Below are 11,721 nucleotides of genomic sequence, written 5' to 3'. Positions count from 1 at the left end.
CTGAGCTCCCTGGCACCCCTTTGCCCCCGCCTAGTTCTCCATGTGGTCAACTGCCTCAGTACGCCAGCGACTTCCTTGGACACAGAGGAAGACAGTGTTAAGGAAAGAGCTGATGAAGGACGTGTCTCATGGCCAGGCACATTCCCGGTCCTGTCCCTCAAATGTGCATGCTCATTACTGCTTCGTCTCCTCTTCCCTGCCTGGAAGACCTTTCCCACCATCTCTGCAGAGCCGAAATCTCACTGTTTTTGGGGCCCCCTCAGCCTTGTCAGCAGTGATTTACCCCTGCCCCCATGCCCCACTCGGCCCTAGGATTGTCCAGCATGAGGATGTGGGTCCCAGTCTCATGCTGGCTTGTTTTGTGGTTTGACATTTCACCTGGGTTTGTTTTGTCTCCTCTTGAAGACTTAAAGGAAGGAAAATTTGAGTCCCTAACCATTGCCTCCTACTTCAAAGAAGATCCCTCAAAGAGCTGAGCTCAGAGGGGACTCTATTATAAAGGCATAATAAATCCCCCCCCCCCCCCGAATGTCCCAATGCCTCTGTGTTGGTTCCTGCCCAGAGGAGGAGAATGAGGACTGGGGCTTCCTCCCCAGAATGTTCTGCCTGGCAGTCACATTGCCTCATTGCAGGACGCGGATCAAGGCCTTGCCCTCGCCAAGCTTGCTCCCAGGTTCCCTCTGACTAATAATGAGTGTTACGGGGTGGGCCTGAGTGGACCACCTCTTCTCCTACAAAGGTTTCTTGGAGAGTGAATGCTGGCAGGTGGATGGCAAGGGAAAGGGAAGAATGCTGGGCGCCTGCAAGGTTCCCCCGTGCCCAGCAGAGCACCACTCATAGCTCACTCACAGGGGGAGTTCTCAGCTTTGATCTCCCTGCTACACCCCAGATCTCAGGCAGAGCCTAGCCCCTTCCACCCAGGGGGGGAAGGAGCAGTAACCCGGGACTCTCAGCCCAGGCTCTTCCCCTCATTGTGAAATGGCCTTGGATGAGGGCCAAGCAGGAAGCTGCCTCCTATAGCCCCTAATGTGAGTCCTGGCGCCTGGGGCATGAGGATGGACCCCAGGCTCTTTCCTTCCCAAAGGAGAGCTGAGGCTAATTCAGAGCCCACCTCCTAGGAGACAGCCTGAGGGGCCTATGCTTTCCCTTCTGCCCTGGGTCCCAGTCCCATGGGGCTTTCAGAAGGGTGTGAAGGGCAGGAGAAAGTGCATGGGCCTGGGGCTCGGGGCTTCCAGTCTCTAGTCTCCAATTACCAAGCTTTGTGACCTTGGGCAAGTCACTGTCCCTCTCAGGTCTCACTCAGTTTTCTTAATTGTCAAAAACCAGACGGTAAAGGCTTGGTCTAGAAAGACCTTGGAGGCCTCTTGCAGCTTGGTATTGTGACTCATTGAAGTCAGTGATTCATGGATGTTATTTCCAGGACTTGGCTCAGATCTGGCGGGGCATCTGCTCATTGTGTCTGTTTAGGTTCCCTACTAACTCTGCATCTGCGCAGTGCAGCAGCTTCCTTGGACAATCTAGGATGAATGACGACAGAGGCCAAGAGATGAACAGCATCTGTTACTTTTGGGAGTTAGGACACCGGAGTAATTTGTGCAGAAACTCTGGCTTTTGTTGTTGTTTTTTGTTAATCCTCATCCGAGGATACTTTTCCCATTGATTTTTTTAGAGACAGTGGAGGGGGGGGGGGCTGATCGATGCGAGAGAGACACATTGGTTGGTTGTCTCCTGGATGCACCCTGACCTGGGCTGGGGATCAAACCAGCAACCCAGGCATGTGCCCTTGACCAGGAATCGAACCTGAGACCCTTTGGTGCATGGGCCCATGCTCCAACCACTGAGTACACCAGCAAGGCCAGAAACTCTGGCTTTATAATTTTCTGTCCTTAACTTCCAGGTAGGAAATTTAAAATTTTGGGACTCTTAATTATCATGAATAAAGGGGCCCCTCCTCCCACTCACTATGCATGGAAGTCATGTAGGGAAGGAGGAAGGCATGAGAAGGACAGAGTTCATTGTTTTTTGGGGGGGTGCCCCAGACCTCTAGCCTCACTAGGACTGTTTGAGCAATAATCCTACCTGCTTTTTGTGGTCTCAGTTTCCCCTCGTATACTATGGGGTGTGGTGACCCTCCTCTTCCCAAGGCTCAGCAAGGAAGAAAATCATTGCAAGGGGGAACCTGTTAAAATCACACATGTTTCATGACTGCTACCACACTGGCCTGTACACAGCTGACCTGGGCATGTGAGGCCAGGCTGTCCATGGGGTGCAGTCTGTGGGGTACAGAGAATTCCTCTGAATCTCCCCAAAGCCAACTTTCAGAGTCTTTTCTTTGTTTAGTGTTGCCTACGTTGCCTCCAAAAACAGAGTGTGTGTGACATGTAACCATTTGTCATGAACATGTTAGCCTGGTTTAGCTCCCAGACGGGTTGCCTCTGTGCAGCTAGCTGAGGTTAGAGACTGGGGTTGTGGTGGGGTGGAGAAGAGGGGGTTTTGGAGGATGGATTATTTGTACTCAGGGCCCTGCTTGAGTAGGAGGGGGAAGGACAATGAAACCTGGCCTTCCACCATGCTTGCTCACAACCCCACAGCATGTGAGGAAGACACTCCTGTTTTACAGCTGAGGAAATGGAGCCTCACAGGGATGAAAGAAGTGACTTTCCTTCAGGGACACAGCCAGAAGGTGTTGGGCCGAGAATCCAAAGATTCTCAGGAGGCAGGATTCTGCCTGTGTGGGGGGATGTGGGAGGTGAGGGTGTTGCTGGGATGTGGTGGACAGGGGCTTGGGATATGGATCCATACTAAGAAGGAGGGAGAGAAAGATGAGAGGCGGAGAGTGGATTCCCACGTTTTCCTACTCTGCCTAGGCCTGGCCTTTCTTCTGACTTACCCCCATCTCCTACCCACTTCCTACCACCTCTTTGGACATCTGAAGGGCCCTGGGCTTCCCTCAGGCTGGCTCATTTGCAGTTCTACTCCGAGGCACAGAGAGTGCAGCATGCGGTTGGCTCTGAAGTCAGTGGACTTGGGTTCAAATCTCTTCTCCACCTCTTACTGATTATGTGACCCAAGGCACCTTGTGATTCACCTCTGATGCCTCAGTGCCTCTGGCCAGAAAATGGACGTAAACAACAGTCACCTCGCAGGACTATTACGAGGGCTCAAGAAAGAGGATATTGAAAGCGCCAGAAGTGAGCCTGACACTTAGTAAATTCTCATTAAATATAAGTGAGCTGCCCTGGCCGGTTTGGCTCAGCGGTTGGAGCGTCGGCCTGCGGTCCTGAGAGACCCGGGTTCAGTTCCCGCTAAGGGCGCGTACCTCGGTTGCAGTTTGTCCCCGGCCCTGGTCGGTTGTGCGGGTGACAGCCACTCGATGTGTCCCTTTCACATCGATGTTTCTCTCTCTCTCTCTGTCCCTCGCTCTCCCTCCCACTCTACCTGAACAAAAAATGGAAAAATGTCCTGGGGTGAGGATAAAAATAATATATATAAGTGAGCTATTATTATCTGAGAAAAAAATGAGTCCCCCTGTAATGCAGATCTCGGTCAGCTTCTTGGGACCCCAGCACCTCGAGCAGTGTGCCCGGCACGAGTGGATTCTCGTTTAGTCCTCGCGCAGTGATTGCATGAATGATAACATCCGTTACCCGTTACGCAGAAACTTCTAGCTGCAGCAGAACTGTCTTTGAGAAATAATGACCACGATCTTGGATACTGGTATGGTTCAAGGTAATGGGACAAAAGATCTGGGAAGAGGGGGCTGCCCGCGGCTGCGCTTGTGCGGCGAGGTCAGAGCGTCCCCTGCCGGCTCCAAGGAGCGCGGCAGGCAGGGCTCCGCCGGCGCTCCCGCCCCCAGCTGTCTGCAGGAGAGCACGGTGGCATCGCCCACTTCCCCTATTGTGCTGTGAGCAAAGAGAAGGCCAGTGCTAACCACTGACACTCGTGGGCTCCAGAAACTTCCCTAGGGCTCTCAGAAGGGGCTAGCGGCAGAGAAGCAGTAGCTTTCAGAAGTTTGGAAGTGGAAGTTACTTGAGCAATCTAGTCTAAGTCCTTAATATAATGGTGAAACATAAAAATCATGCATCTATTTGGTGCTTACCATTTTACATAGATTATCTCCCCGAAACCTGAAAACCCTTTGGGGTCAGTATTATGCAGAGGAAACTGTAGATAAGTACCTCGCTTAAGATCCCTCACAAAGTTAGGGACCAGGCTCCCTGACTCCCAGTCTGGTGCTCTCAGCTGTCTCTCCAAGGCACCAGGGCTGGGATCTAAATTGGGGAGTTCACCCCAGGGGTAGGGGGGGGCAGAAGTCCCTGGAGCCCTGCATCTCCTGAGAACACACACAGCGAACACACTTGTTGATGGACTGACAAATAGAAAGAATAAAGTAATTGGTAGCTCAGAGTGTCTGGGTAGATTCACTTTAAGGAGTGTGTTGCCATAGCTACAGGTTGTTTTTTTTTTCTGTTCATCTGGCACCCAGACATCTAGAACACACCTTCAATTCCCTCTGGCCACCCCGCTGGCCTTCTCTAGGATGCTGCCATCAGAACTAACCACTTCCCACAGACTCAGGAGGTTTCCAGGCCTCTGGACCTCACTCCTGTCCCCCTGAACCCAAACCTACCAATGCCATTCCCTGCTAAGTTTCAATGACAGCCTCTTTCTCTCATTCTAAGCTGACTCTGAAGTCAGCACACTGGCAGTGAGGCAGTTCAGAACCTGTGGTGCTCCTCAGAGTGAAACTGGAAACCAGTATAGTGTTTGGCAAGGTGGGCACTAATCCATGCTTGTTGTCACTGTGACCTGCTTCTGTCACCTTGACAAACAGAAAAAGGAACAGCCAACTCCAATCTATGGGTCAGGGGTGTAATAATGCGTACCTTAGCTCACCCCTCCCCAAGACACAGTGAGGGAGGCACTTAAATTATGTCCCCATTTTACAGAGGAAGAAATTGAAAGACAGAAGGATTTAAGTAAATTTGGAATAAAAAAAATATTAGCAGATGTTTCCAATGAAAACCACACTGTTTAGAGAACACCCTTCTGTGCTGTCTGATTATATAGCTTCTCATTGCCTTTGAGCTACTTTGCAACCCCATAGGCCTCAGAATGAATAGCAGTGCTAAGGATCTGTCTATGAATATGCAAATGGATTCTGTTCAACCTTCCTCTCTTGCAAGAAATTCAATTTTGCTTCCATTTACAAATTCATTTCAATACTCCTGATCTATAAATGACCTGTTCTTTGAATTCACCTTGAATGAGTTGTAACATCTCCCTGGTTCCTTCATTAACAATAAGATAAATAGATCTTAAATATGTGTATGAGAGTCATTTCACCTTTTTAAAAAAGTGACCTTTTAATAGAGGTGATGTAATTAGCCTCCACTCACTTAGACGAGAAGAGGTACAGCTGGGATTCAAGCCCAGGCTGCCAGGCAGCATCTGTGTCTGGAACCTTCACTCGGTAGTCTAGGCGTTGCAAAGCTTAATTGCATTAGAGTAACCACAGCTGTAAACTAATCAACCCACACCTAAATAAGACCTTTGAGCCTAATTCAAACCCTAACCCTAATTAAAACCTAATAAATTTAATCATACTCCGTCTGAGGAAAGGATATGTGTGACCACAGAATTCTGGAGAAATGATCTTAGATGGTACAAGCAGACACTTCTCCAGGCCCTTGAGCCCCTGAAGAGTATGGGGTGTTCTTCTCTCCCAGGTCTTCCTGCAGCAGCTCCGAACTTGAGGACGCAGCTAAGGCTTGTCAAGCAGATGTAGGTGTTCAGTGTTGCCCTGGGTGCTGCCCAGGTCTTTGCTTATGGCCCTGGGAAGTGGGAGGGAGTTTGGGAGACATTTTCACAGTTCTCTTAGGATGAATGAGGGAGAAAGGGCTGGAAGGTGCCTGGCCTGTGTGACTTGGAGACTATGACCCAGCTCCCTGCCTCATATACTCCTCTGCTCCAAGGGCCAAAAGCCACCAACCTAATTATAGGGTAGGATTTTGTGTGCTTGACAACATTAAAATTGAGCTGTCAATGTCATTGTTCACTGAGCTGCCTTTATTCCTGACTGATCATTAACAATGCATTTTTTCCTCATTGAGGAATTTATTTTTAGATCTATTTTTATAAATTGACTTGCTTCATTATTACCTTAGTCATTATTTTGAAGTTTTAAAATCTAAAATTTTTAAATTGAGCCACATTATTTTGTTTCATAGTACTTACTTTTATGATTCCTTTTTTTTTTTTTAATCCTCACCCGAGGACATTTTTCCATTTTTTGTTCAGAGAGAGCGGGAGGGAGAGAGAGGAAGAGAGAGAGAAACATCGACGTGAAGGGACACATCGAGTGGCTGCCACCCGCACGACCAACCAGGGCCGGGGACAAACTGTAACCGAGGTATGTGCCCTTAGCAGGAACCGAACCCGGGTCTCTCTGTACCGCAGGCCGACTCTCCAACCGCTGAGCCAAACCGGCCAGGGCTGATTCCTTTTATTTATGGCAAATGATACTGGTTTTTCATTTATGCTAATGGTATTAAATAAACTTGTTCAAGTGTAAGATGAGTCAACTTAAAGAAAAATATTCACAGCCCTGGCCGGTTTGGTTCAGCGGTTGGAGCATCGGCCTGCGGTACAGAGAGACCCGGGTTCGGTTCCCGCTAAGGGCACGTACCTCAGTTGCAGTTTGTCCTTGGCCCTAGTTGGTCGTGTGGGTGGCAGCCACTCGATGTGTCCCTTCACATTGATGTTTCTCTCTTTCTCTCTTCCTCTCTCTCCCTCCTGCTCTATCTGAACAAAAAATGGAAAAATGTCCTCGGGTGAGAATTAAAAAAAAAGAAAAATATTCACTAATAATACAGGGGACTTTAGAGTAGCAAAAATCAAGAAGGTGGTACCCAATGACAGAAGGTGGCTGGCCCATAAATATGAACGTGGTTCGTTACTGTTTATTGAGAATTCATATGTGCCAGCCGGGTGCTATGCCGCCCACAGCAGCACTGTCCAGTCGAATCTGTGATGACGGAAGCACTCTATCTCCGCACTATCCAAGACATATGTGGTTACTGAATCTTTGAAATGTGGCTAGTGGGACTAAAAATTGAATTTTTTCTTTTATTTAATTTTAAGTATTCAAACTTAAATATCCATCTTACCATGTTAGACAAAGTCTAAGGGTCTCAATTATAGTGTTTTATAAAATATTTATATCTATATCTATAAAATAATATCTATGAAATATTATTGTCATTTTGCTGATAAAGAGATTTAAGCCTTCAGAGGTTGCCTGAGGTCACATAATTAACAAGTAGCAGAGGTGGGATCTGAACCCAGATCCAAACAGGTGCTCTTAGTCACTTCCCACAGAAAAATAGAGCCCAAAGAATACTCTGTCAGTAGTTGAATTGTATTGGGCCAAGTATGACACTAAAACTTGGATGACACAGACTTGGATTATTTCTATTACTAGAGTGGTTTATTCTGTCAGGGATTACCTTGAGATGTCACCCAGAGGGCAGCATAACTGTTAATTCTTGAATGGAATCGGGGTGTGACTTAGACCTGGGAAGCAGTGAGATGTGTCCAGTTGAAGGCTAATCCCGAGTAAGCCCCATATGAATCCTGGCCTCCAGGCTCTGTGTTCATCTACGGTAGGGCCATTTCCTTTACCCTCGTGTCCCCAGCACCAGCCCCATGGCTTCAGAGAACATCACTCAATGTTCAATGAATGATAGAAGCTCAGAGCAAAAGGGTGATCATTTAGGGCAACCCTTAGATCACACAAGCACTGCAATTGGCTCCACTTAAATGCATGACAAATACCAAGTGGGCTCTGATGTTCTCTGACTATCTGATAATATATCTCATGTGTTTACTTTCTGATGATTTCATGCTTTCTTTAAAATGTTCAGCACTCTCTGCTCACTTCTGATCCTAGGCTGAGGATCTTGTATAGCAGAACTATGCTGGCTTTTGGTACCCCAGGATCTGAACCTATTCGTAATTCTCCATCGTGTGCTGCTTGGTGAAAGGCAAAGAAACTCAAAGAATCAGAGGGGTCACTCTCTCATCCTCGCTCAGGACTTAGACTTGCCAACCTGGGACTCCCAACAAGGACTCTGACTCCTGAACTAGAGATTCCAAGGCCCAGGGCTCTTCAGAGGTTATTCACAGTGTGGTCATCACAGGTGGTCCTGTGCGGGCAGCCACAGAGGAGGGGCTTTCACCAGACTGTTCCAGTCTGTGCTAGTCCCATGGCATATGAAGATGACTCTCCAATTTTTATTTATGATAATGTTTACCTCACCACTGAGCTCCAAGCATTTATCTTCAGCTGCTTACTTGATAATTCCACTTAGGCATGCAACAGGCATCTCAGATATTATTGGATCAAAATAAAAACTTTTCATCTTTTTTTTTTTTAATCCTCACCCGAGAACATTTTTCCATTTTTTTGTTCAGATAGAGTGGAAAGGAGAGAGAGAGAGAGAGAGGGAGAGAGAGAGAGAGAGAAACATCGACATGAAAGGGACACATCGAGTGGCTGCCTCCCACACGACCCAACCAGGGCCGGGGACAAACTGCAACAAAAGTACGTGCCCTTAGTGGGAACCAAACCTGGGTCTCTCTGGACCACAGGCCAACGCTCTAACCGCTGAGCCAAACCGTCGGGGCCTTTTCACCTTTTATACAAAACTTTTAACAAAACATTTTATTTCCTGGCAGAGCCGAGGATGAGAGAAGAATGAACGGAACTTCTGAGCAGCACCCCAGCCTCCTCTGTTCCCCTCTCCGCACCTCACTCTCATGGCCTGCCTGCCTGCCCTCCCGCCCCCGTGTCCCCCAGAACATCTTCCACCACAGCCACCTCGGTGAGTTCCCACTTGAACAAAGGCATCAAGGAGGTGTACATGTCCCTGCTTCAGGGGGTCAAGTCCAAGCCATGTATATGTGGATTGATGGTACTGAAGAAGGACTGTGATGCAAGACCCGGACCCTGGACAGTGAGCCCAAGTGGATAGAAGAGTTGCCTGAGTGGCATTTTGATGGCTCTAGCACTTGACAGTCTGAAGGCTCTGACAGTAACATGTATCTTGTCCCTGCTGCCATATTTCAGGACACTTGCCACAAGGACCCCAACAAGCTGGTGTTCTGTGAGGTCTTCAAGTATAACTGATAGCCTGTAGAGAACAATTTAAGACATACTGTACCTATAAATGTATAATGAACATGGTGAGCAAAAAGCACTCTTTGTTTGGAACGAAGCATGAATATATTCTTATGGGCACAGATGGACATCCTTCTGGTTGGCTTTCCTGGGCCCCAAGGTCTATACTACTGTGGCGTGGGAGCAGACAGAGCCTACGGCAGGGATATTGTGAAGGCTCACAACCTGGCTGGCTTGTACGCCAGGCATCAAGATTGCTGGGACGTTGTATTCCACAAGTAAGTGAGATTTATGGAATATAATGAACAAAATAAGCCGAAGAACAAAATAGATCCAGAGATATGGAAGTAGGGAACAGATTCACAAAACCTCAGAGGGAAGGGGGGTGGGGTGGACTGGAAGAGATAAACCAAAGAACTTATATGCATATATATGCATAACCAATGGATGCAGACAACAGTGTGGTGAAGGCAAGGGTGGAGGTGGGGGGGAAGCGGGATAGGGGGAGGGTATCAATGCCAGGAGGGGCGGGGGAAGAGGGACATCTGTAATATTTTCAACAATAAAGAAAAAAAATATGTATTGCTGGGACAAATGCCGAGGTCACGCCCACCCAGTGGGAATTCCAGATGACCCTGTGAAGGAATCAACATGGGAGATCATCTCAGGGTGGTCCATTTCATCTTGAACCCATTTCATCTTGAGTGTGTGAAGACTGTGGAGTGATAGCAACCTTTGATCCCAAGCCCATTCGTGGGGACTGGAATGGGGCGGGCTGCCACACCAACTTCAGCACCACGGCCATGCGAGAGGAAAATGGTCTGAAGTACACTGAGGAGTCCGATGGTGAGCAAGCGGCACCAGTATCACATCTGAGCCTATGATCCCAAGGGGGGCCAGGACAATGCTCGGCACCTAACTGGATTCAATGAAACCTCCAATATCAGGGACTTCTCTGCTGGTGTGGCCAACTGTAGCACTCATATCCCCATTCCCCAGGCTGTTGGTCAGGAGAAGAAGGGTTACTTTGAAGATTGGCACCCCTCTGGTAATTGTGACTCCGAGGGGTGACAGAAGCCCTCATCCGTATGTATCTTCTCAATGAAACTGGCAACGAGCGCTCCCAGTATAAAAACGAAGTGGACTAGACTTGCAGTCATCAAATTCCGTCTAATTTTTCATCTGGCTCCCACTCTCACTCCTCTCAACTGTCTTAATAACTACAACTCAAAGGGCAGAATATCAAGGTTTTTGGGGGGTGGGTTTTGTGAAAAGAAAAAAAAACTTTTACTTCCTAAATCTTTCCTATCTTAGCAAATAGAACCACCTAGAACCATCATCCACCCAGGTGCTCATATCAAAAACCTGTGAGCCATCCCTGTTTTCTCTTTTCCTCTTAATGTTCACATTCAATTGAATGTGAGTCCTGTTGACTCTACGTTTAAAGTAGTGTCTTCACTTAACATTGTTTATAGGTTCTGTGACTTTAAGCAAAATGACCTATAATGAAAACAATTTTACTATAGGCTAATTCATATAAACAAGAGTTAAATTCCTAGGGCATGTCACTAATATTATAATGAAACAAGGTTGAACAAAATAAAGTTAATTGAGGACCTGCTGTATACCCTAATCTGACGTGTACTAGCACCTGGACTTTTGCAATAACTTCTATAGTAGCCTCCACCCTCAACTGTCTATGTCCTAATACCCAAAACTTGTGAATATGTTACCTTGACATGTTTAAAGGATTTTGCAGATGTGATTAAGTTATGGATCTGGTGATGGGGAGATTAGTCTGGATTATCTAGGTGGGCCCGATGTAACCATAAGGGGGAGCCAGGAGGATCAGCCCTGTAGGAGGAGATGTGATAATGGAACCAAGAGGTTGTAATGATATGAGGATGGGGCCACGAGTCAAGCAATACAGGTAACTTCCGGCAAAGCAAGGAAACAGATTTTCCCCTGAAGCTTCCAGATGGAGTGCAGCCCTGCAGAAACATTGATTTTAGATGCCTGAACTCCAGATCTATAAAAGGATAAATTCATGTTGTTTTAAGCAACCAAGTTTGTGGTGAAGGAAGCTAATGCAATCCTCTAATCGGTCTCCTTGTTTCCAGCCTTGTCTCCCTACAGGCCATTCTCCACCCCACAGAAAGGGAGATCTTTTAACAATGTAAATTAGATGGTCACTATCCTGTTTAAAGCTTAACAAGAAGCTTCTCTTTGTGTCTGGAACAAAACCCAAACTTACCATGGCCACAGGTCCTATATGACCACCTCTCCAAGCTCTCCACACTCCTCACTCCTCCTACCATGCCCTCTCCACGCCCATCCTCTGCCCCCAGCCTTGTGGAAACAGGACAACTTGTTTCCCTCTGGGGACCTTTGTTCCAGCCATCCCCTGTTGTCTGAAACATTCTGTCCCCATTCAGCTCAAAGTTCTCAGGGAGATTTCCCCACCCAACCAACCTAAAGCAGTTCTTGGTTACCCTCATTTGTATCACCCCGGTTACCTCTCCTCACAGCGCTTATCAGGA

At 47.6% G+C, this 11,721-nt stretch overlaps 1 pseudogene; it reads left to right on the top strand.

Moving 5' to 3' along the window:
* Positions 1–2,569: 2,569 nt before the first annotated feature.
* LOC118620665 lies at positions 2,570–10,329 on the top strand (annotated as a pseudogene).
* Positions 10,330–11,721: the final 1,392 nt, after the last annotated feature.

The sequence above is a fragment of the Molossus molossus genome, unplaced genomic scaffold (genome assembly GCF_014108415.1).
Source record: "Molossus molossus isolate mMolMol1 unplaced genomic scaffold, mMolMol1.p scaffold_m16_p_1, whole genome shotgun sequence".
In the NCBI taxonomy this organism is placed as follows: Eukaryota; Metazoa; Chordata; class Mammalia; order Chiroptera; family Molossidae; genus Molossus; species Molossus molossus.
This window is presented reverse-complemented; position numbering and strand designations above follow the sequence as displayed.